This window comes from Leptodactylus fuscus, chromosome 8 (assembly GCF_031893055.1).
Source record: "Leptodactylus fuscus isolate aLepFus1 chromosome 8, aLepFus1.hap2, whole genome shotgun sequence".
NCBI classification, from domain to species: domain Eukaryota; kingdom Metazoa; phylum Chordata; class Amphibia; order Anura; family Leptodactylidae; genus Leptodactylus; species Leptodactylus fuscus.
The window spans coordinates 58,143,901-58,169,653 of NC_134272.1; positions in this window are offsets into that span (position 1 = coordinate 58,143,901).

Below are 25,753 nucleotides of genomic sequence, written 5' to 3' on the forward strand. Positions count from 1 at the left end.
ATTGGGGTTACAAATACCCTCATTTCTTGCTACTACCATATAGTGCCAGTTTCTGACTGGTAATTCAAAGAATATATTGGGGTTATAAATACCCTCATTTCTTGCTACTGGTATATAGTGCCATTGTCTGACTGGGAATTCAAAGAATATATTGGGGTTACAAATACCCTCATTTCTTGCTACTGCCATATAGTGCCAGTTTCTGACTGGTAATTCAAAGAATATATTGGGGTTATGTGCACCCACAATTTTTGCTACTGGTATATAGTGCCATTGTCTCACTGGGAATTCAAAGAATATATTGGGGTTACAAATACCCTCATTTCTTGCTACTGGTATATAGTGCCATTGTCTGACTGGGAATTCAAAGAATATATTGGGGTTACAAATACCCTCATTTCTTGCTACTGGTATATAGTGCCATTGTCTGACTGGGAATTCAAAGAATATATTGGGGTTATAAATACCCTCATTTCTTGCTACTGGTATATAGTGTCATTGTCTGACTGGGAATTCAAAGAATATATTGGGGTTATAAATACCCTCATGTCTTGCTACTGGTATATAGTGCCATTGTCTGACTGGGAATTCAAAGAATATATTGGGGTTACAAATACCCTCTTTTCTTGCTACTGGTATATAGTGCCATTGTCTGACTGGGAATTCAAAGAATATATTGGGGTTACAAATACCCTCATTTCTTGCTACTGCCATATAGTGCCAGTTTCTGACTGGTAATTCAAAGAATATATTGGGGTTACGTGCACCCACAAATTTTGCTACTGGTATATAGTGCCATTGTCTCACTTTGAATTCAAAGAATATATTGGGGTTACAAATACCCTCATTTCTTGCTACTGGTATATAGTGCCATTGTCTGACTGGGAATTCAAAGAATATATTGGGGTTACAAATACCCTCATTTCTTGCTACTGGTATATAGTGCCATTGTCTGACTGGGAATTCAAAGAATATATTGGGGTTACAAATACCCTCATTTCTTGCTACTGGTATATAGTGCCATTGTCTGACTGGGAATTCAAAGAATATATTGGGGTTATAAATACCCTCTTTTCTTGCTACTGGTATATAGTGCCATTGTCTGACTGGGAATTCAAAGAATATATTGGGGTTACAAATACCCTCATTTCTTGCTACTGCCATATAGTGCCAGTTTCTGACTGGTAATTCAAAGAATATATTGGGGTTACGTGCACCCACAATTTTTGCTACTGGTATATAGTGCCATTGTCTGACTGGGAATTCAAAGAATATATTGGGGTTACAAATACCCTCATTTCTTGCTACTGGTATATAGTGCCATTGTCTGACTGGGAATTCAAAGAATATATTGGGGTTACAAATACCCTCATTTCTTGCTACTGGTATATAGTGCCATTGTCTGACTGGGAATTCAAAGAATATATTGGGGTTACAAATACCCTCATTTCTTGCTACTGCCATATAGTGCCAGTTTCTGACTGGTAATTCAAAGAATATATTGGGGTTACGTGCACCCACAATTTTTGCTACTGGTATATAATGCCATTGTCTCACTGGGAATTCAAAGAATATATTGGGGTTACAAATACCCTCATTTCTTGCTACTGGTATATAGTGCCATTGTCTGACTGGGAATTCAAAGAATATATTGGGGTTACAAATACCCTCATTTCTTGCTACTGGTATATAGTGCCATTGTCTGACTGGGAATTCAAAGAATATATTGGGGTTACAAATACCCTCATTTCTTGCTACTGCCATATAGTGCCAGTTTCTGACTGGTAATTCAAAGAATATATTGGGGTTACGTGCACCCACAATTTTTGCTACTGGTATATAATGCCATTGTCTCACTGGGAATTCAAAGAATATATTGGGGTTACAAATACCCTCATTTCTTGCTACTGGTATATAGTGCCATTGTCTGACTGGGAATTCAAAGAATATATTGGGGTTACAAATACCCTCATTTCTTGCTACTGGTATATAGTGCCATTGTCTGACTGGGAATTCAAAGAATATATTGGGGTTACAAATACCCTCATTTCTTGCTACTGGTATATAGTGCCATTGTCTGACTGGGAATTCAAAGAATATATTGGGGTTATAAATACCCTCATTTCTTGCTACTGGTATATAGTGCCATTGTCTGACTGGGAATTCAAAGAATATATTGGGGTTACAAATACCCTCATTTCTTGCTACTGCCATATAGTGCCAGTTTCTGACTAATAATTCAAAGAATATATTGGGGTTACGTGCACCCACAATTTTTGCTACTGGTATATAGTGCCATTGTCTGACTGGGAATTCAAAGAATATATTGGGGTTACAAATACCCTCATTTCTTGCTACTGGTATATAGTGCCATTGTCTGACTGGGAATTCAAAGAATATATTGGGGTTACAAATACCCTCATTTCTTGCTACTGGTATATAGTGCCATTGTCTGACTGGGAATTCAAAGAATATATTGGGGTTACAAATACCCTCATTTCTTGCTACTGGTATATAGTGCCATTGTCTGACTGGGAATTCAAAGAATATATTGTGGTTACAAATACCCTCATTTCTTGCTACTGCCATATAGTGCCAGTTTCTGACTGGTAATTCAAAGAATATATTGGGGTTACGTGCACCCACAATTTTTGCTACTGGTATATAGTGCCATTGTCTGACTGGGAATTCAAAGAATATATTGGGGTTACAAATACCCTCATTTCTTGCTACTGGTATATAGTGCCATTGTCTGACTGGGAATTCAAAGAATATATTGGGGTTACAAATACCCTCATTTCTTGCTACTGGTATATAGTGCCATTGTCTGACTGGGAATTCAAAGAATATATTGGGGTTACAAATACCCTCATTTCTTGCTACTGGTATATAGTGCCATTGTCTGACTGGGAATTCAAAGAATATATTGGGGTTACAAATACCCTCATTTCTTGCTACTGCCATATAGTGCCAGTTTCTGACTGGTAATTCAAAGAATATATTGGGGTTACGTGCACCCACAATTTTTGCTACTGGTATATAATGCCATTGTTTCACTGGGAATTCAAAGAATATATTGGGGTTACAAAAACCCTCATTTCTTGCTACTGGTATATAGTGCCATTGTCTGACTGGGAATTCAAAGAATATATTGGGGTTACAAATACCCTCATTTCTTGCTACTGGTATATAGTGCCATTGTCTGTCTGGGAATTCAAAGAATATATTGGGGTTATAAATACCCTCATTTCTTGCTACTGGTATGTAGTGCCATTGTCTGACTAGGAATTCAAAGAATATATTGGGGTTATAAATACCCTCATTTCTTGCTACTAGTATATAGTGCCATTGTCTGACTGGGAATTCAAAGAATATATTGGGGTTACAAATACCCTCATTTCTTGCTACTGCCATATAGTGCCAGTTTCTGACTGGTAATACAAAGAATATATTGGGGTTACGTGCACCCACAATTTTTGCTACTGGTATATAGTGCCATTGTCTGACTGGGAATTCAAAGAATATATTGGGGTTACAAATACCCTCATTTCTTGCTACTGGTATATAGTGCCATTGTCTGACTGGGAATTCAAAGAATATATTGGGGTTACAAATACCCTCATTTCTTGCTACTGCCATATAGTGCCAGTTTCTGACTGGTAATTCAAAGAATATATTGGGATTATAAATACCCTCATTTCTTGCTACTGGTATATAGTGCCATTATCTGACTGGGAATTCAAAGAATATATTGGGGTTATAAATACCCTCATTTCTTGCTACTGGTATATAGTGCCATTGTCTGACTGGGAATTCAAAGAATATATTGGGGTTACAAATACCCTCATTTCTTGCTACTACCATATAGTGCCAGTTTCTGACTGGTAATTCAAAGAATATATTGGGGTTATAAATACCCTCATTTCTTGCTACTGGTATATAGTGCCATTGTCTGACTGGGAATTCAAAGAATATATTGGGGTTACAAATACCCTCATTTCTTGCTACTGCCATATAGTGCCAGTTTCTGACTGGTAATTCAAAGAATATATTGGGGTTACGTGCACCCACAATTTTTGCTACTGGTATATAGTGCCATTGTCTCACTGGGAATTCAAAGAATATATTGGGGTTACAAATACCCTCATTTCTTGCTACTGGTATATAGTGCCATTGTCTGACTGGGAATTCAAAGAATATATTGGGGTTACAAATACCCTCATTTCTTGCTACTGGTATATAGTGCCATTGTCTGACTGGGAATTCAAAGAATATATTGGGGTTATAAATACCCTCATTTCTTGCTACTGGTATATAGTGTCATTGTCTGACTGGGAATTCAAAGAATATATTGGGGTTATAAATACCCTCATGTCTTGCTACTGGTATATAGTGCCATTGTCTGACTGGGAATTCAAAGAATATATTGGGGTTACAAATACCCTCTTTTCTTGCTACTGGTATATAGTGCCATTGTCTGACTGGGAATTCAAAGAATATATTGGGGTTACAAATACCCTCATTTCTTGCTACTGCCATATAGTGCCAGTTTCTGACTGGTAATTCAAAGAATATATTGGGGTTACGTGCACCCACAAATTTTGCTACTGGTATATAGTGCCATTGTCTCACTTTGAATTCAAAGAATATATTGGGGTTACAAATACCCTCATTTCTTGCTACTGGTATATAGTGCCATTGTCTGACTGGGAATTCAAAGAATATATTGGGGTTACAAATACCCTCATTTCTTGCTACTGGTATATAGTGCCATTGTCTGACTGGGAATTCAAAGAATATATTGGGGTTACAAATACCCTCATTTCTTGCTACTGGTATATAGTGCCATTGTCTGACTGGGAATTCAAAGAATATATTGGGGTTATAAATACCCTCTTTTCTTGCTACTGGTATATAGTGCCATTGTCTGACTGGGAATTCAAAGAATATATTGGGGTTACAAATACCCTCATTTCTTGCTACTGCCATATAGTGCCAGTTTCTGACTGGTAATTCAAAGAATATATTGGGGTTACGTGCACCCACAATTTTTGCTACTGGTATATAGTGCCATTGTCTGACTGGGAATTCAAAGAATATATTGGGGTTACAAATACCCTCATTTCTTGCTACTGGTATATAGTGCCATTGTCTGACTGGGAATTCAAAGAATATATTGGGGTTACAAATACCCTCATTTCTTGCTACTGGTATATAGTGCCATTGTCTGACTGGGAATTCAAAGAATATATTGGGGTTACAAATACCCTCATTTCTTGCTACTGCCATATAGTGCCAGTTTCTGACTGGTAATTCAAAGAATATATTGGGGTTACGTGCACCCACAATTTTTGCTACTGGTATATAATGCCATTGTCTCACTGGGAATTCAAAGAATATATTGGGGTTACAAATACCCTCATTTCTTGCTACTGGTATATAGTGCCATTGTCTGACTGGGAATTCAAAGAATATATTGGGGTTACAAATACCCTCATTTCTTGCTACTGGTATATAGTGCCATTGTCTGACTGGGAATTCAAAGAATATATTGGGGTTACAAATACCCTCATTTCTTGCTACTGCCATATAGTGCCAGTTTCTGACTGGTAATTCAAAGAATATATTGGGGTTACGTGCACCCACAATTTTTGCTACTGGTATATAATGCCATTGTCTCACTGGGAATTCAAAGAATATATTGGGGTTACAAATACCCTCATTTCTTGCTACTGGTATATAGTGCCATTGTCTGACTGGGAATTCAAAGAATATATTGGGGTTACAAATACCCTCATTTCTTGCTACTGGTATATAGTGCCATTGTCTGACTGGGAATTCAAAGAATATATTGGGGTTACAAATACCCTCATTTCTTGCTACTGGTATATAGTGCCATTGTCTGACTGGGAATTCAAAGAATATATTGGGTTTATAAATACCCTCATTTCTTGCTACTGGTATATAGTGCCATTGTCTGACTGGGAATTCAAAGAATATATTGGGGTTACAAATACCCTCATTTCTTGCTACTGCCATATAGTGCCAGTTTCTGACTAATAATTCAAAGAATATATTGGGGTTACGTGCACCCACAATTTTTGCTACTGGTATATAGTGCCATTGTCTGACTGGGAATTCAAAGAATATATTGGGGTTACAAATACCCTCATTTCTTGCTACTGGTATATAGTGCCATTGTCTGACTGGGAATTCAAAGAATATATTGGGGTTACAAATACCCTCATTTCTTGCTACTGGTATATAGTGCCATTGTCTGACTGGGAATTCAAAAAATATATTGGGGTTACAAATACCCTCATTTCTTGCTACTGGTATATAGTGCCATTGTCTGACTGGGAATTCAAAGAATATATTGTGGTTACAAATACCCTCATTTCTTGCTACTGCCATATAGTGCCAGTTTCTGACTGGTAATTCAAAGAATATATTGGGGTTACGTGCACCCACAATTTTTGCTACTGGTATATAGTGCCATTGTCTGACTGGGAATTCAAAGAATATATTGGGGTTACAAATACCCTCATTTCTTGCTACTGGTATATAGTGCCATTGTCTGACTGGGAATTCAAAGAATATATTGGGGTTACAAATACCCTCATTTCTTGCTACTGGTATATAGTGCCATTGTCTGACTGGGAATTCAAAGAATATATTGGGGTTACAAATACCCTCATTTCTTGCTACTGGTATATAGTGCCATTGTCTGACTGGGAATTCAAAGAATATATTGGGGTTACAAATACCCTCATTTCTTGCTACTGCCATATAGTGCCAGTTTCTGACTGGTAATTCAAAGAATATATTGGGGTTACGTGCACCCACAATTTTTGCTACTGGTATATAATGCCATTGTCTCACTGGGAATTCAAAGAATATATTGGGGTTATAAATACCCTCATTTCTTGCTACTGGTATATAGTGCCATTGTCTGACTGGGAATTCAAAGAATATATTGGGGTTACAAATACCCTCATTTCTTGCTACTGGTATATAGTGCCATTGTCTGACTGGGAATTCAAAGAATATATTGGGGTTACAAATACCCTCATTTCTTGCTACTGGTATATAGTGCCATTGTCTGACTGGGAATTCAAAGAATATATTGGGGTTACAAATACCCTCATTTCTTGCTACTGGTATATAGTGCCATTGTCTGACTGGGAATTCAAAGAATATATTGGGGTTACAAATACCCTCATTTCTTGCTACTGGTATATAGTGCCATTGTCTGACTGGGAATTCAAAGAATATATTGGGGTTACAAATACCCTCATTTCTTGCTACTGCCATATAGTGCCAGTTTCTGACTGGTAATTCAAAGAATATATTGGGGTTACGTGCACCCACAATTTTTGCTACTGGTATATAGTGCCATTGTCTGACTGGGAATTCAAAGAATATATTGGGGTTACAAATACCCTCATTTCTTGCTACTGGTATATAGTGCCATTGTCTGACTGGGAATTCAAAGAATATATTGGGGTTACAAATACCCTCATTTCTTGCTACTGCCATATAGTGCCAGTTTCTGACTGGTAATTCAAAGAATATATTGGGGTTATAAATACCCTCATTTCTTGCTACTGGTATATAGTGCCATTGTCTGACTGGGAATTCAAAGAATATATTGGGGTTATAAATACCCTCATTTCTTGCTACTGGTATATAGTGCCATTGTCTGACTGGGAATTCAAAGAATATATTGGGGTTACAAATACCCTCATTTCTTGCTACTGCAATATAGTGCCAGTTTCTGACTGGTAATTCAAAGAATATATTGGGGTTACGTGCACCCACAATTTTTGCTACTGGTATATAGTGCCATTGTCTGACTGGGAATTCAAAGAATATATTGGGGTTACAAATACCCTCTTTTTTTGCTACTGCCATATAGTGCCAGTTTCTGACTGGTAATTCAAAGAATATATTGGGGTTATAAATACCCTCATTTCTTGCTACTGCCATATAGTGCCATTGTCTGAATGGGAATTCAAAGAATATATTGGGGTTACAAATACCCTCATTTCTTGCTACTGCCATATAGTGCCAGTTTCTGACTGGTAATTCAAAGAATATATTGGGGTTACGTGCACCCACAATTTTTGCTACTGGTATATAGTGCCATTGTCTGACTGGGAATTCAAAGAATATATTAGGGTTACAAATACCCTGATTTCTTGCTACTGGTATATAGTGCCATTGTCTTACTGGGAATTCAAAGAATATATTGGGGTTACAAATACCCTCATTTCTTGCTACTGCCATATAGTGCCAGTTTCTGACTGGTAATTCAAAGAATATATTGGGGTTACGTGCACCCACAATTTTTGCTACTGGTATATAGTGCCATTGTCTGACTGGGAATTCAAAGAATATATTGGGGTTACAAATACCCTCATTTCTTGCTACTGCCATATAGTGCCAGTTTCTGACTGGTAATTCAAAGAATATATTGGGGTTATAAATACCCTCATTTCTTGCTACTGGTATATAGTGCCATTGTCTGACTGGGAATTCAAAGAATATATTGGGGTTATAAATACCATCATTTCTTGCTACTGGTATATAGCGCCATTGTCTGACTGGGAATTCAAAGAATATATTGGGGTTACAAATACCCTCATTTCTTGCTACTGCCATATAGTGCCAGTTTCTGACTGGTAATTCAAAGAATATATTGGGGTTATAAATACCCTCATTTCTTGCTACTGGTATATAGTGCCATTGTCTGACTGGGAATTCAAAGAATATATTGGGGTTACAAATACCCTCATTTCTTGCTACTGCCATATAGTGCCAGTTTCTGACTGGTAATTCAAAGAATATATTGGGGTTACGTGCACCCACAATTTTTGCTACTGGTATATAGTGCCATTGTCTGACTGGGAATTCAAAGAATATATTGGGGTTACAAATACCCTCATTTCTTGCTACTGCCATATAGTGCCAGTTTCTGACTGGTAATTCAAAGAATATATTGGGGTTACGTGCACTCACAATTTTTGCTGCTGGTATTTAGTGCCATTGTCTCACTGGGAATTCAAAGAATATATTGGGGTTACAAATACCCTCATTTCTTGCTACTGGTATATGGTGCCATTGTCTGACTGGGAATTCAAAGAATATATTGGGGTTATAAATACCCTCATTTCTTGCTACTGGTATATAGTGCCATTGTCTGACTGGGAATTCAAAGAATATATTGGGGTTACAAATACCCTCATTTCTTGCTACTGCCATATAGTGCCAGTTTCTGACTGGTAATTCAAAGAATATATTGGGGTTATAAATACCCTCATTTCTTGCTACTGGTATATAGTGCCATTGTCTGACTGGGAATTCAAAGAATATATTGGGGTTACAAATACCCTCATTTCTTGCTACTGCCATATAGTGCCAGTTTCTGACTGGTAATTCAAAGAATATATTGGGGTTACGTGCACCCACAATTTTTGCTACTGGTATAAAGTGCCATTGTCTCACTGGGAATTCAAAGAATATATTGGGGTTACAAATACCCTCATTTCTTGCTACTGCCATATAGTGCCAGTTTCTGACTGGTAATTCAAAGAATATATTGGGGTTACGTGCACCCACAATTTTTGCTACTGGTATATAATGCCATTGTCTCACTGGGAATTCAAAGAATATATTGGGGTTACAAATACCCTCATTTCTTGCTGCTGGTATATAGTGCCATTGTCTCACTGGGAATTCAAAGAATATATTGGGGTTACAAATACCCTCATTTCTTGCTACTGGTATATAGTGCCATTGTCTGACTGGGAATTCAAAGAATATATTGGGGTTATAAATACCCTCATTTCTTGCTACTGGTATATAGTGCCATTGTCTGACTGGGAATTCAAAGAATATATTGGGGTTACAAATACCCTCATTTCTTGCTACTGCCATATAGTGCCAGTTTCTGACTGGTAATTCAAAGAATATATTGGGGTTATAAATACCCTCATTTCTTGCTACTGGTATATAGTGCCATTGTCTGACTGGGAATTCAAAGAATATATTGGGGTTACAAATACCCTCATTTCTTGCTACTGCCATATAGTGCCAGTTTCTGACTGGTAATTCAAAGAATATATTGGGGTTACGTGCACCCACAATTTTTGCTACTGGTATAAAGTGCCATTGTCTCACTGGGAATTCAAAGAATATATTGGGGTTACAAATACCCTCATTTCTTGCTACTGCCATATAGTGCCAGTTTCTGACTGGTAATTCAAAGAATATATTGGGGTTACGTGCACCCACAATTTTTGCTACTGGTATATAATGCCATTGTCTCACTGGGAATTCAAAGAATATATTGGGGTTACAAATACCCTCATTTCTTGCTACTGGTATATAGTGCCATTGTCTGACTGGGAATTCAAAGAATATATTGGGGTTACAAATACCCTCATTTCTTGCTACTGGTATATAGTGCCATTGTCTGACTGGGAATTCAAAGAATATATTGGGGTTACAAATACCCTCATTTCTTGCTACTGGTATATAGTGCCATTGTCTGACTGGGAATTCAAAGAATATATTGGGGTTATAAATACCCTCATTTCTTGCTACTGGTATATAGTGCCATTGTCTGACTGGGAATTCAAAGAATATATTGGGGTTATAAATACCCTCATTTCTTGCTACTGGTATATAGTGCCATTGTCTGACTGGGAATTCAAAGAATATATTGGGGTTACAAATACCCTCATTTCTTGCTACTGCCATATAGTGCCAGTTTCTGACTAATAATTCAAAGAATATATTGGGGTTACGTGCACCCACAATTTTTGCTACTGGTATATAGTGCCATTGTCTGACTGGGAATTCAAAGAATATATTGGGGTTACAAATACCCTCATTTCTTGCTACTGGTATATAGTGCCATTGTCTGACTGGGAATTCAAAGAATATATTGGGGTTACAAATACCCTCATTTCTTGCTACTGGTATATAGTGCCATTGTCTGACTGGGAATTCAAAGAATATATTGGGGTTACAAATACCCTCATTTCTTGCTACTGGTATATAGTGCCATTGTCTGACTGGGAATTCAAAGAATATATTGGGGTTACAAATACCCTCATTTCTTGCTACTGGTATATAGTGCCATTGTCTGACTGGGAATTCAAAGAATATATTGGGGTTACAAATACCCTCATTTCTTGCTACTGGTATATAGTGCCATTGTCTGACTGGGAATTCAAAGAATATATTGGGGTTATAAATACCCTCATTTCTTACTACTGGTATATAGTGCCATTGTCTGACTGGGAATTCAAAGAATATATTGGGGTTATAAATACCCTCATTTCTTGCTACTGGTATATAGTGCTATTGTCTGACTGGGAATTCAAAGAATATATTGGGGTTACAAATACCCTCATTTCTTGCTACTGCCATATAGTGCCAGTTTCTGACTAATAATTCAAAGAATATATTGGGGTTACGTGCACCCACAATTTTTGCTACTGGTATATAGTGCCATTGTCTGACTGGGAATTCAAAGAATATATTGGGGTTACAAATACCCTCATTTCTTGCTACTGGTATATAGTGCCATTGTCTGACTGGGAATTCAAAGAATATATTGGGGTTACAAATACCCTCATTTCTTGCTACTGGTATATAGTGCCATTGTCTGACTGGGAATTCAAAGAATATATTGGGGTTACAAATACCCTCATTTCTTGCTACTGGTATATAGTGCCATTGTCTGACTGGGAATTCAAAAAATATATTGGGGTTACAAATACCCTCATTTCTTGCTACTGGTATATAGTGCCATTGTCTGACTGGGAATTCAAAGAATATATTGGGGTTATAAATACCCTCATTTCTTGCTACTGGTATATAGTGCCATTGTCTGACTAGGAATTCAAAGAATATATTGGGGTTATAAATACCCTCATTTCTTGCTACTAGTATATAGTGCCATTGTCTGACTGGGAATTCAAAGAATATATTGGGGTTACAAATACCCTCATTTCTTGCTACTGCCATATAGTGCCAGTTTCTGACTGGTAATTCAAAGAATATATTGGGGTTACGTGCACCCACAATTTTTGCTACTGGTATATAGTGCCATTGTCTGACTGGGAATTCAAAGAATATATTGGGGTTACAAATACCCTCATTTCTTGCTACTGGTATATAGTGCCATTGTCTGACTGGGAATTCAAAGAATATATTGGGGTTACAAATACCCTCATTTCTTGCTACTGCCATATAGTGCCAGTTTCTGACTGGTAATTCAAAGAATATATTGGGATTATAAATACCCTCATTTCTTGCTACTGGTATATAGTGCCATTATCTGACTGGGAATTCAAAGAATATATTGGGGTTATAAATACCCTCATTTCTTGCTACTGGTATATAGTGCCATTGTCTGACTGGGAATTCAAAGAATATATTGGGGTTACAAATACCCTCATTTCTTGCTACTACCATATAGTGCCAGTTTCTGACTGGTAATTCAAAGAATATATTGGGGTTATAAATACCCTCATTTCTTGCTACTGGTATATAGTGCCATTGTCTGACTGGGAATTCAAAGAATATATTGGGGTTACAAATACCCTCATTTCTTGCTACTGCCATATAGTGCCAGTTTCTGACTGGTAATTCAAAGAATATATTGGGGTTATGTGCACCCACAATTTTTGCTACTGGTATATAGTGCCATTGTCTCACTGGGAATTCAAAGAATATATTGGGGTTACAAATACCCTCATTTCTTGCTACTGGTATATAGTGCCATTGTCTGACTGGGAATTCAAAGAATATATTGGGGTTACAAATACCCTCATTTCTTGCTACTGGTATATAGTGCCATTGTCTGACTGGGAATTCAAAGAATATATTGGGGTTATAAATACCCTCATTTCTTGCTACTGGTATATAGTGTCATTGTCTGACTGGGAATTCAAAGAATATATTGGGGTTATAAATACCCTCATGTCTTGCTACTGGTATATAGTGCCATTGTCTGACTGGGAATTCAAAGAATATATTGGGGTTACAAATACCCTCTTTTCTTGCTACTGGTATATAGTGCCATTGTCTGACTGGGAATTCAAAGAATATATTGGGGTTACAAATACCCTCATTTCTTGCTACTGCCATATAGTGCCAGTTTCTGACTGGTAATTCAAAGAATATATTGGGGTTACGTGCACCCACAAATTTTGCTACTGGTATATAGTGCCATTGTCTCACTTTGAATTCAAAGAATATATTGGGGTTACAAATACCCTCATTTCTTGCTACTGGTATATAGTGCCATTGTCTGACTGGGAATTCAAAGAATATATTGGGGTTACAAATACCCTCATTTCTTGCTACTGGTATATAGTGCCATTGTCTGACTGGGAATTCAAAGAATATATTGGGGTTACAAATACCCTCATTTCTTGCTACTGGTATATAGTGCCATTGTCTGACTGGGAATTCAAAGAATATATTGGGGTTACAAATACCCTCATTTCTTGCTACTGCCATATAGTGCCAGTTTCTGACTGGTAATTCAAAGAATATATTGGGGTTACGTGCACCCACAATTTTTGCTACTGGTATATAATGCCATTGTCTCACTGGGAATTCAAAGAATATATTGGGGTTACAAATACCCTCATTTCTTGCTACTGGTATATAGTGCCATTGTCTGACTGGGAATTCAAAGAATATATTGGGGTTACAAATACCCTCATTTCTTGCTACTGGTATATAGTGCCATTGTCTGACTGGGAATTCAAAGAATATATTGGGGTTACAAATACCCTCATTTCTTGCTACTGCCATATAGTGCCAGTTTCTGACTGGTAATTCAAAGAATATATTGGGGTTACGTGCACCCACAATTTTTGCTACTGGTATATAATGCCATTGTCTCACTGGGAATTCAAAGAATATATTGGGGTTACAAATACCCTCATTTCTTGCTACTGGTATATAGTGCCATTGTCTGACTGGGAATTCAAAGAATATATTGGGGTTACAAATACCCTCATTTCTTGCTACTGGTATATAGTGCCATTGTCTGACTGGGAATTCAAAGAATATATTGGGGTTACAAATACCCTCATTTCTTGCTACTGGTATATAGTGCCATTGTCTGACTGGGAATTCAAAGAATATATTGGGGTTATAAATACCCTCATTTCTTGCTACTGGTATATAGTGCCATTGTCTGACTGGGAATTCAAAGAATATATTGGGGTTACAAATACCCTCATTTCTTGCTACTGCCATATAGTGCCAGTTTCTGACTAATAATTCAAAGAATATATTGGGGTTACGTGCACCCACAATTTTTGCTACTGGTATATAGTGCCATTGTCTGACTGGGAATTCAAAGAATATATTGGGGTTACAAATACCCTCATTTCTTGCTACTGGTATATAGTGCCATTGTCTGACTGGGAATTCAAAGAATATATTGGGGTTACAAATACCCTCATTTCTTGCTACTGGTATATAGTGCCATTGTCTGACTGGGAATTCAAAGAATATATTGGGGTTACAAATACCCTCATTTCTTGCTACTGGTATATAGTGCCATTGTCTGACTGGGAATTCAAAGAATATATTGTGGTTACAAATACCCTCATTTCTTGCTACTGCCATATAGTGCCAGTTTCTGACTGGTAATTCAAAGAATATATTGGGGTTACGTGCACCCACAATTTTTGCTACTGGTATATAGTGCCATTGTCTGACTGGGAATTCAAAGAATATATTGGGGTTACAAATACCCTCATTTCTTGCTACTGGTATATAGTGCCATTGTCTGACTGGGAATTCAAAGAATATATTGGGGTTACAAATACCCTCATTTCTTGCTACTGGTATATAGTGCCATTGTCTGACTGGGAATTCAAAGAATATATTGGGGTTACAAATACCCTCATTTCTTGCTACTGGTATATAGTGCCATTGTCTGACTGGGAATTCAAAGAATATATTGGGGTTACAAATACCCTCATTTCTTGCTACTGCCATATAGTGCCAGTTTCTGACTGGTAATTCAAAGAATATATTGGGGTTACGTGCACCCACACTTTTTGCTACTGGTATATAATGCCATTGTTTCACTGGGAATTCAAAGAATATATTGGGGTTACAAAAACCCTCATTTCTTGCTACTGGTATATAGTGCCATTGTCTGACTGGGAATTCAAAGAATATATTGGGGTTACAAATACCCTCATTTCTTGCTACTGGTATATAGTGCCATTGTCTGACTGGGAATTCAAAGAATATATTGGGGTTATAAATACCCTCTTTTCTTGCTACTGGTATGTAGTGCCATTGTCTGACTAGGAATTCAAAGAATATATTGGGGTTATAAATACCCTCATTTCTTGCTACTAGTATATAGTGCCATTGTCTGACTGGGAATTCAAAGAATATATTGGGGTTACAAATACCCTCATTTCTTGCTACTGCCATATAGTGCCAGTTTCTGACTGGTAATACAAAGAATATATTGGGGTTACGTGCACCCACAATTTTTGCTACTGGTATATAGTGCCATTGTCTGACTGGGAATTCAAAGAATATATTGGGGTTACAAATACCCTCATTTCTTGCTACTGGTATATAGTGCCATTGTCTGACTGGGAATTCAAAGAATATATTGGGGTTACAAATACCCTCATTTCTTGCTACTGCCATATAGTGCCAGTTTCTGACTGGTAATTCAAAGAATATATTGGGATTATAAATACCCTCATTTCTTGCTACTGGTATATAGTGCCATTATCTGACTGGGAATTCAAAGAATATATTGGGGTTATAAATACCCTCATTTCTTGCTACTGGTATATAGTGCCATTGTCTGACTGGGAATTCAAAGAATATATTGGGGTTACAAATACCCTCATTTCTTGCTACTACCATATAGTGCCAGTTTCTGACTGGTAATTCAAAGAATATATTGGGGTTATAAATACCCTCATTTCTTGCTACTGGTATATAGTGCCATTGTCTGACTGGGAATTCAAAGAATATATTGGGGTTACAAATACCCTCATTTCTTGCTACTGCCATATAGTGCCAGTTTCTGACTGGTAATTCAAAGAATATATTGGGGTTACGTGCACCCACAATTTTTGCTACTGGTATATAGTGCCATTGTCTCACTGGGAATTCAAAGAATATATTGGGGTTACAAATACCCTCATTTCTTGCTACTGGTATATAGTGCCATTGTCTGACTGGGAATTCAAAGAATATATTGGGGTTACAAATACCCTCATTTCTTGCTACTGGTATATAGTGCCATTGTCTGACTGGGAATTCAAAGAATATATTGGGGTTATAAATACCCTCATTTCTTGCTACTGGTATATAGTGTCATTGTCTGACTGGGAATTCAAAGAATATATTGGGGTTATAAATACCCTCATGTCTTGCTACTGGTATATAGTGCCATTGTCTGACTGGGAATTCAAAGAATATATTGGGGTTACAAATACCCTCTTTTCTTGCTACTGGTATATAGTGCTATTGTCTGACTGGGAATTCAAAGAATATATTGGGGTTACAAATACCCTCATTTCTTGCTACTGCCATATAGTGCCAGTTTCTGACTGGTAATTCAAAGAATATATTGGGGTTACGTGCACCCACAAATTTTGCTACTGGTATATAGTGCCATTGTCTCACTTTGAATTCAAAGAATATATTGGGGTTACAAATACCCTCATTTCTTGCTACTGGTATATAGTGCCATTGTCTGACTGGGAATTCAAAGAATATATTGGGGTTACAAATACCCTCATTTCTTGCTACTGGTATATAGTGCCATTGTCTGACTGGGAATTCAAAGAATATATTGGGGTTACAAATACCCTCATTTCTTGCTACTGGTATATAGTGCCATTGTCTGACTGGGAATTCAAAGAATATATTGGGGTTATAAATACCCTCTTTTCTTGCTACTGGTATATAGTGCCATTGTCTGACTGGGAATTCAAAGAATATATTGGGGTTACAAATACCCTCATTTCTTGCTACTGCCATATAGTGCCAGTTTCTGACTGGTAATTCAAAGAATATATTGGGGTTACGTGCACCCACAATTTTTGCTACTGGTATATAGTGCCATTGTCTGACTGGGAATTCAAAGAATATATTGGGGTTACAAATACCCTCATTTCTTGCTACTGGTATATAGTGCCATTGTCTGACTGGGAATTCAAAGAATATATTGGGGTTACAAATACCCTCATTTCTTGCTACTGGTATATAGTGCCATTGTCTGACTGGGAATTCAAAGAATATATTGGGGTTACAAATACCCTCATTTCTTGCTACTGCCATATAGTGCCAGTTTCTGACTGGTAATTCAAAGAATATATTGGGGTTACGTGCACCCACAATTTTTGATACTGGTATATAATGCCATTGTCTCACTGGGAATTCAAAGAATATATTGGGGTTACAAATACCCTCATTTCTTGCTACTGGTATATAGTGCCATTGTCTGACTGGGAATTCAAAGAATATATTGGGGTTACAAATACCCTCATTTCTTGCTACTGGTATATAGTGCCATTGTCTGACTGGGAATTCAAAGAATATATTGGGGTTACAAATACCCTCATTTCTTGCTACTGCCATATAGTGCCAGTTTCTGACTGGTAATTCAAAGAATATATTGGGGTTACGTGCACCCACAATTTTTGCTACTGGTATATAATGCCATTGTCTCACTGGGAATTCAAAGAATATATTGGGGTTACAAATACCCTCATTTCTTGCTACTGGTATATAGTGCCATTGTCTGACTGGGAATTCAAAGAATATATTGGGGTTACAAATACCCTCATTTCTTGCTACTGGTATATAGTGCCATTGTCTGACTGGGAATTCAAAGAATATATTGGGGTTACAAATACCCTCATTTCTTGCTACTGGTATATAGTGCCATTGTCTGACTGGGAATTCAAAGAATATATTGGGTTTATAAATACCCTCATTTCTTGCTACTGGTATATAGTGCCATTGTCTGACTGGGAATTCAAAGAATATATTGGGGTTACAAATACCCTCATTTCTTGCTACTGCCATATAGTGCCAGTTTCTGACTAATAATTCAAAGAATATATTGGGGTTACGTGCACCCACAATTTTTGCTACTGGTATATAGTGCCATTGTCTGACTGGGAATTCAAAGAATATATTGGGGTTACAAATACCCTCATTTCTTGCTACTGGTATATAGTGCCATTGTCTGACTGGGAATTCAAAGAATATATTGGGGTTACTAATACCCTCATTTCTTGCTACTGGTATATAGTGCCATTGTCTGACTGGGAATTCAAAAAATATATTGGGGTTACAAATACCCTCATTTCTTGCTACTGGTATATAGTGCCATTGTCTGACTGGGAATTCAAAGAATATATTGTGGTTACAAATACCCTCATTTCTTGCTACTGCCATATAGTGCCAGTTTCTGACTGGTAATTCAAAGAATATATTGGGGTTACGTGCACCCACAATTTTTGCTACTGGTATATAGTGCCATTGTCTGACTGGGAATTCAAAGAATATATTGGGGTTACAAATACCCTCATTTCTTGCTACTGGTATATAGTGCCATTGTCTGACTGGGAATTCAAAGAATATATTGGGGTTACAAATACCCTCATTTCTTGCTACTGGTATATAGTGCCATTGTCTGACTGGGAATTCAAAGAATATATTGGGGTTACAAATACCCTCATTTCTTGCTACTGGTATATAGTGCCATTGTCTGACTGGGAATTCAAAGAATATATTGGGGTTACAAATACCCTCATTTCTTGCTACTGCCATATAGTGCCAGTTTCTGACTGGTAATTCAAAGAATATATTGGGGTTACGTGCACCCACAATTTTTGCTACTGGTATATAATGCCATTGTCTCACTGGGAATTCAAAGAATATATTGGGGTTACAAAAACCCTCATTTCTTGCTACTGGTATATAGTGCCATTGTCTGACTGGGAATTCAAAGAATATATTGGGGTTACAAATACCCTCATTTCTTGCTACTGGTATATAGTGCCATTGTCTGACTGGGAATTCAAAGAATATATTGGGGTTACAAATACCCTCATTTCTTGCTACTGGTATATAGTGCCATTGTCTGACTGGGAATTCAAAGAATATATTGGGGTTATAAATACCCTCATTTCTTGCTACTGGTATATAGTGCCATTGTCTGACTGGGAATTCAAAGAATATATTGGGGTTATAAATACCCTAATTTCTTGCTACTGCTATATAGTGCCATTGTCTGACTGGGAATTCAAAGAATATATTGGGGTTACAAATACCCTCATTTCTTGCTACTGGTATATAGTGCCATTGTCTGACTGGGAATTCAAAGAATATATTGGGGTTACGAATACCCTCATTTCTTGCTACTGGTATATAGTGCCATTGTCTGACTGGGAATTCAAAGAATATATTGGGGTTACAAATACCCTCATTTCTTGCTACTGGTATATAGTGCCATTGTCTGACTGGGAATTCAAAGAATATATTGGGGTTACAAATACCCTCATTTCTTGCTACTGGTATATAGTGCCATTGTCTGACTGGGAATTCAAAGAATATATTGGGGTTACAAATACCCTCATTTCTTGCTACTGCCATATAGTGCCAGTTTCTGACTGGTAATTCAAAGAATATATTGGGGTTACGTGCACCCACAATTTTTGCTACTGGTATATAGTGCCATTGTCTGACTGGGAATTCAAAGAATATATTGGGGTTACAAATACCCTCATTTCTTGCTACTGGTATATAGTGCCATTGTCTGACTGGGAATTCAAAGAATATATTGGGGTTACAAATACCCTCATTTCTTGCTACTGCCATATAGTGCCAGTTTCTGACTGGTAATTCAAAGAATATATTGGGGTTATAAATACCCTCATTTCTTGCTACTGGTATATAGTGCCATTGTCTGACTGGGAATTCAAAGAATATATTGGGGTTATAAATACCCTCATTTCTTGCTACTGGTATATAGTGCCATTGTCTGACTGGGAATTCAAAGAATATATTGGGGTTACAAATACCCTCATTTCTTGCTACTGCAATATAGTGCCAGTTTCTGACTGGTAATTCAAAGAATATATTGGGGTTACGTGCACCCACAATTTTTGCTACTGGTATATAGTGCCATTGTCTGACTGGGAATTCAAAGAATATATTGGGGTTACAAATACCCTCTTTTTTTGCTACTGCCATATAGTGCCAGTTTCTGACTGGTAATTCAAAGAATATATTGGGGTTATAAATACCCTCATTTCTTGCTACTGCCATATAGTGCCATTGTCTGAATGGGAATTCAAAGAATATATTGGGGTTACAAATACCCTCATTTCTTGCTACTGCCATATAGTGCCAGTTTCTGACTGGTAATTCAAAGAATATATTGGGGTTACGTGCACCCACAATTTTTGCTACTGGTATATAGTGCCATTGTCTGACTGGGAATTCAAAGAATATATTAGGGTTACAAATACCCTGATTTCTTGCTACTGGTATATAGTGCCATTGTCTTACTGGGAATTCAAAGAATATATTGGGGTTACAAATACCCTCATTTCTTGCTACTGCCATATAGTGCCAGTTTCTGACTGGTAATTCAAAGAATATATTGGGGTTACGTGCACCCACAATTTTTGCTACTGGTATATAGTGCCATTGTCTGACTGGGAATTCAAAGAATATATTGGGGTTACAAATACCCTCATTTCTTGCTACTGCCATATAGTGCCAGTTTCTGACTGGTAATTCAAAGAATATATTGGGGTTATAAATACCCTCATTTCTTGCTACTGGTATATAGTGCCATTGTCTGACTGGGAATTCAAAGAATATATTGGGGTTATAAATACCATCATTTCTTGCTACTGGTATATAGCGCCATTGTCTGACTGGGAATTCAAAGAATATATTGGGGTTACAAATACCCTCATTTCTTGCTACTGCCATATAGTGCCAGTTTCTGACTGGTAATTCAAAGAATATATTGGGGTTATAAATACCCTCATTTCTTGCTACTGGTATATAGTGCCATTGTCTGACTGGGAATTCAAAGAATATATTGGGGTTACAAATACCCTCATTTCTTGCTACTGCCATATAGTGCCAGTTTCTGACTGGTAATTCAAAGAATATATTGGGGTTACGTGCACCCACAATTTTTGCTACTGGTATATAGTGCCATTGTCTGACTGGGAATTCAAAGAATATATTGGGGTTACAAATACCCTCATTTCTTGCTACTGCCATATAGTGCCAGTTTCTGACTGGTAATTCAAAGAATATATTGGGGTTACGTGCACTCACAATTTTTGCTGCTGGTATTTAGTGCCATTGTCTCACTGGGAATTCAAAGAATATATTGGGGTTACAAATACCCTCATTTCTTGCTACTGGTATATGGTGCCATTGTCTGACTGGGAATTCAAAGAATATATTGGGGTTACAAATACCCTCATTTCTTGCTACTGCCATATAGTGCCAGTTTCTGACTGGTAATTCAAAGAATATATTGGGGTTACGTGCACCCACAATTTTTGCTACTGGTATAAAGTGCCATTGTCTCACTGGGAATTCAAAGAATATATTGGGGTTACAAATACCCTCATTTCTTGCTACTGCCATATAGTGCCAGTTTCTGACTGGTAATTCAAAGAATATATTGGGTTACGTGCACCCACAATTTTTGCTACTGGTATATAATGCCATTGTCTCACTGGGAATTCAAAGAATATATTGGGGTTACAAATACCCTCATTTCTTGCTACTGGTATATAGTGCCATATGTCTGACTGGGAATTCAAAGAATATATTGGGGTTACAAATACCCTCATTTCTTGCTACTGGTATATAGTGCCATTGTCTGACTGGGAATTCAAAGAATATATTGGGGTTATAAATACCCTCATTTCTTGCTACTGGTATATAGTGCCATTGTCTGACTGGGAATTCAAAGAATATATTGGGGTTACGTGCACCCACAATTTTTGCTACTGGTATAAAGTGCCATTGTCTCACTGGGAATTCAAAGAATATATTGGGGTTACAAATACCCTCATTTCTTGCTACTGCCATATAGTGCCAGTTTCTGACTGGTAATTCAAAGAATATATTGGGGTTACGTGCACCCACAATTTTTGCTACTGGTATATAATGCCATTGTCTCACTGGGAATTCAAAGAATATATTGGGGTTACAAATACCCTCATTTCTTGCTGCTGGTATATAGTGCCATTGTCTCACTGGGAATTCAAAGAATATATTGGGGTTACAAATACCCTCATTTCTTGCTACTGGTATATAGTGCCATTGTCTGACTGGGAATTCAAAGAATATATTGGGGTTATAAATACCCTCATTTCTTGCTACTGGTATATAGTGCCATTGTCTGACTGGGAATTCAAAGAATATATTGGGGTTACAAATACCCTCATTTCTTGCTACTGCCATATAGTGCCAGTTTCTGACTGGTAATTCAAAGAATATATTGGGGTTATAAATACCCTCATTTCTTGCTACTGGTATATAGTGCCATTGTCTGACTGGGAATTCAAAGAATATATTGGGGTTACAAATACCCTCATTTCTTGCTACTGCCATATAGTGCCAGTTTCTGACTGGTAATTCAAAGAATATATTGGGGTTACGTGCACCCACAATTTTTGCTACTGGTATAAAGTGCCATTGTCTCACTGGGAATTCAAAGAATATATTGGGGTTACAAATACCCTCATTTCTTGCTACTGCCATATAGTGCCAGTTTCTGACTGGTAATTCAAAGAATATATTGGGGTTACGTGCACCCACAATTTTTGCTACTGGTATATAATGCCATTGTCTCACTGGGAATTCAAAGAATATATTGGGGTTACAAATACCCTCATTTCTTGCTACTGGTATATAGTGCCATTGTCTGACTGGGAATTCAAAGAATATATTGGGGTTACAAATACCCTCATTTCTTGCTACTGGTATATAGTGCCATTGTCTGACTGGGAATTCAAAGAATATATTGGGGTTACAAATACCCTCATTTCTTGCTACTGGTATATAGTGCCATTGTCTGACTGGGAATTCAAAGAATATATTGGGGTTATAAATACCCTCATTTCTTGCTACTGGTATATAGTGCCATTGTCTGACTGGGAATTCAAAGAATATATTGGGGTTATAAATACCCTCATTTCTTGCTACTGGTATATAGTGCCATTGTCTGACTGGGAATTCAAAGAATATATTGGGGTTACAAATACCCTCATTTCTTGCTACTGCCATATAGTGCCAGTTTCTGACTAATAATTCAAAGAATATATTGGGGTTACGTGCACCCACAATTTTTGCTACTGGTATATAGTGCCATTGTCTGACTGGGAATTCAAAGAATATATTGGGGTTACAAATACCCTCATTTCTTGCTACTGGTATATAGTGCCATTGTCTGACTGGGAATTCAAAGAATATATTGGGGTTACAAATACCCTCATTTCTTGCTACTGGTATATAGTGCCATTGTCTGACTGGGAATTCAAAGAATATATTGGGGTTACAAATACCCTCATTTCTTGCTACTGGTATATAGTGCCATTGTCTGACTGGGAATTCAAAGAATATATTGGGGTTACAAATACCCTCATTTCTTGCTACTGGTATATAGTGCCATTGTCTGACTGGGAATTCAAAGAATATATTGGGGTTACAAATACCCTCATTTCTTGCTACTGGTATATAGTGCCATTGTCTGACTGGGAATTCAAAGAATATATTGGGGTTATAAATACCCTCATTTCTTACTACTGGTATATAGTGCCATTGTCTGACTGGGAATTCAAAGAATATATTGGGGTTATAAATACCCTCATTTCTTGCTACTGGTATATAGTGCTATTGTCTGACTGGGAATTCAAAGAATATATTGGGGTTACAAATACCCTCATTTCTTGCTACTGCCATATAGTGCCAGTTTCTGACTAATAATTCAAAGAATATATTGGGGTTACGTGCACCCACAATTTTTGCTACTGGTATATAGTGCCATTGTCTGACTGGGAATTCAAAGAATATATTGGGGTTACAAATACCCTCATTTCTTGCTACTGGTATATAGTGCCATTGTCTGACTGGGAATTCAAAGAATATATTGGGGTTACAAATACCCTCATTTCTTGCTACTGGTATATAGTGCCATTGTCTGACTGGGAATTCAAAGAATATATTGGGGTTACAAATACCCTCATTTCTTGCTACTGGTATATAGTGCCATTGTCTGACTGGGAATTCAAAGAATATATTGGGGTTACAAATACCCTCATTTCTTGCTACTGCCATATAGTGCCAGTTTCTGACTGGTAATTCAAAGAATATATTGGGGTTACGTGCACCCACAATTTTTGCTACTGGTATATAGTGCCATTGTCTCACTTGGAATTCAAAGAATATATTGGGGTTACAAATACCCTCATTTCTTGCTACTGGTATATAGTGCCATTGTCTGACTGGGAATTCAAAGAATATATTGGGGTTACAAATACCCTCATTTCTTGCTACTGCCATATAGTGCCAGTTTCTGACTGGTAATTCAAAGAATATATTGGGGTTACGTGCACCCACAATTTTTGCTACTGGTATATAGTGCCATTGTCTGACTGGGAATTCAAAGAATATATTGGGGTTACAAATACCCTCATTTCTTGCTACTGGTATATAGTGCCATTGTCTGACTGGGAATTCAAAGAATATATTGGGGTTACAAATACCCTCATTTCTTGCTACTGCCATATAGTGCCAGTTTCTGACTGGTAATTCAAAGAATATATTGGGGTTATAAATACCCTCATTTCTTGCTACTGGTATATAGTGCCATTGTCTGACTGGGAATTCAAAGAATATATTGGGGTTATAAATACCCTCATTTCTTGCTACTGGTATATAGTGCCATTTTCTGACTGGGAATTCAAAGAATATATTGGGGTTACCAATACCCTCTTTTTTTGCTACTGCCATATAGTGCCAGTTTCTGACTGGTAATTCAAAGAATATATTGGGGTTATAAATACCCTCATTTCTTGCTACTGCCATATAGTGCCATTTTCTGACTGGGAATTCAAAGAATATATTGGGGTTACAAATACCCTTTTTTTTTGCTACTGCCATATAGTGCCAGTTTCTGACTGGTAATTCAAAGAATATATTGGGGTTATAAATACCCTCATTTCTTGCTACTGCCATATAGTGCCATTGTCTGAATGGGAATTCAAAGAATATATTGGGGTTACAAATACCCTCATTTCTTGCTACTGCCATATAGTGCCAGTTTCTGACTGGTAATTCAAAGAATATATTGGGGTTACGTGCACCCACAATTTTTGCTACTGGTATATAGTGCCATTGTCTGACTGGGAATTCAAAGAATATATTAGGGTTACAAATACCCTGATTTCTTGCTACTGGTATATAGTGCCATTGTCTTACTGGGAATTCAAAGAATATATTGGGGTTACAAATACCCTCATTTCTTGCTACTGCCATATAGTGCCAGTTTCTGACTGGTAATTCAAAGAATATATTGGGGTTACGTGTACCCACAATTTTTGCTACTGGTATATAGTGCCATTGTCTCACTGGGAATTCAAAGAATATATTGGGGTTACAAATACCCTCATTTCTT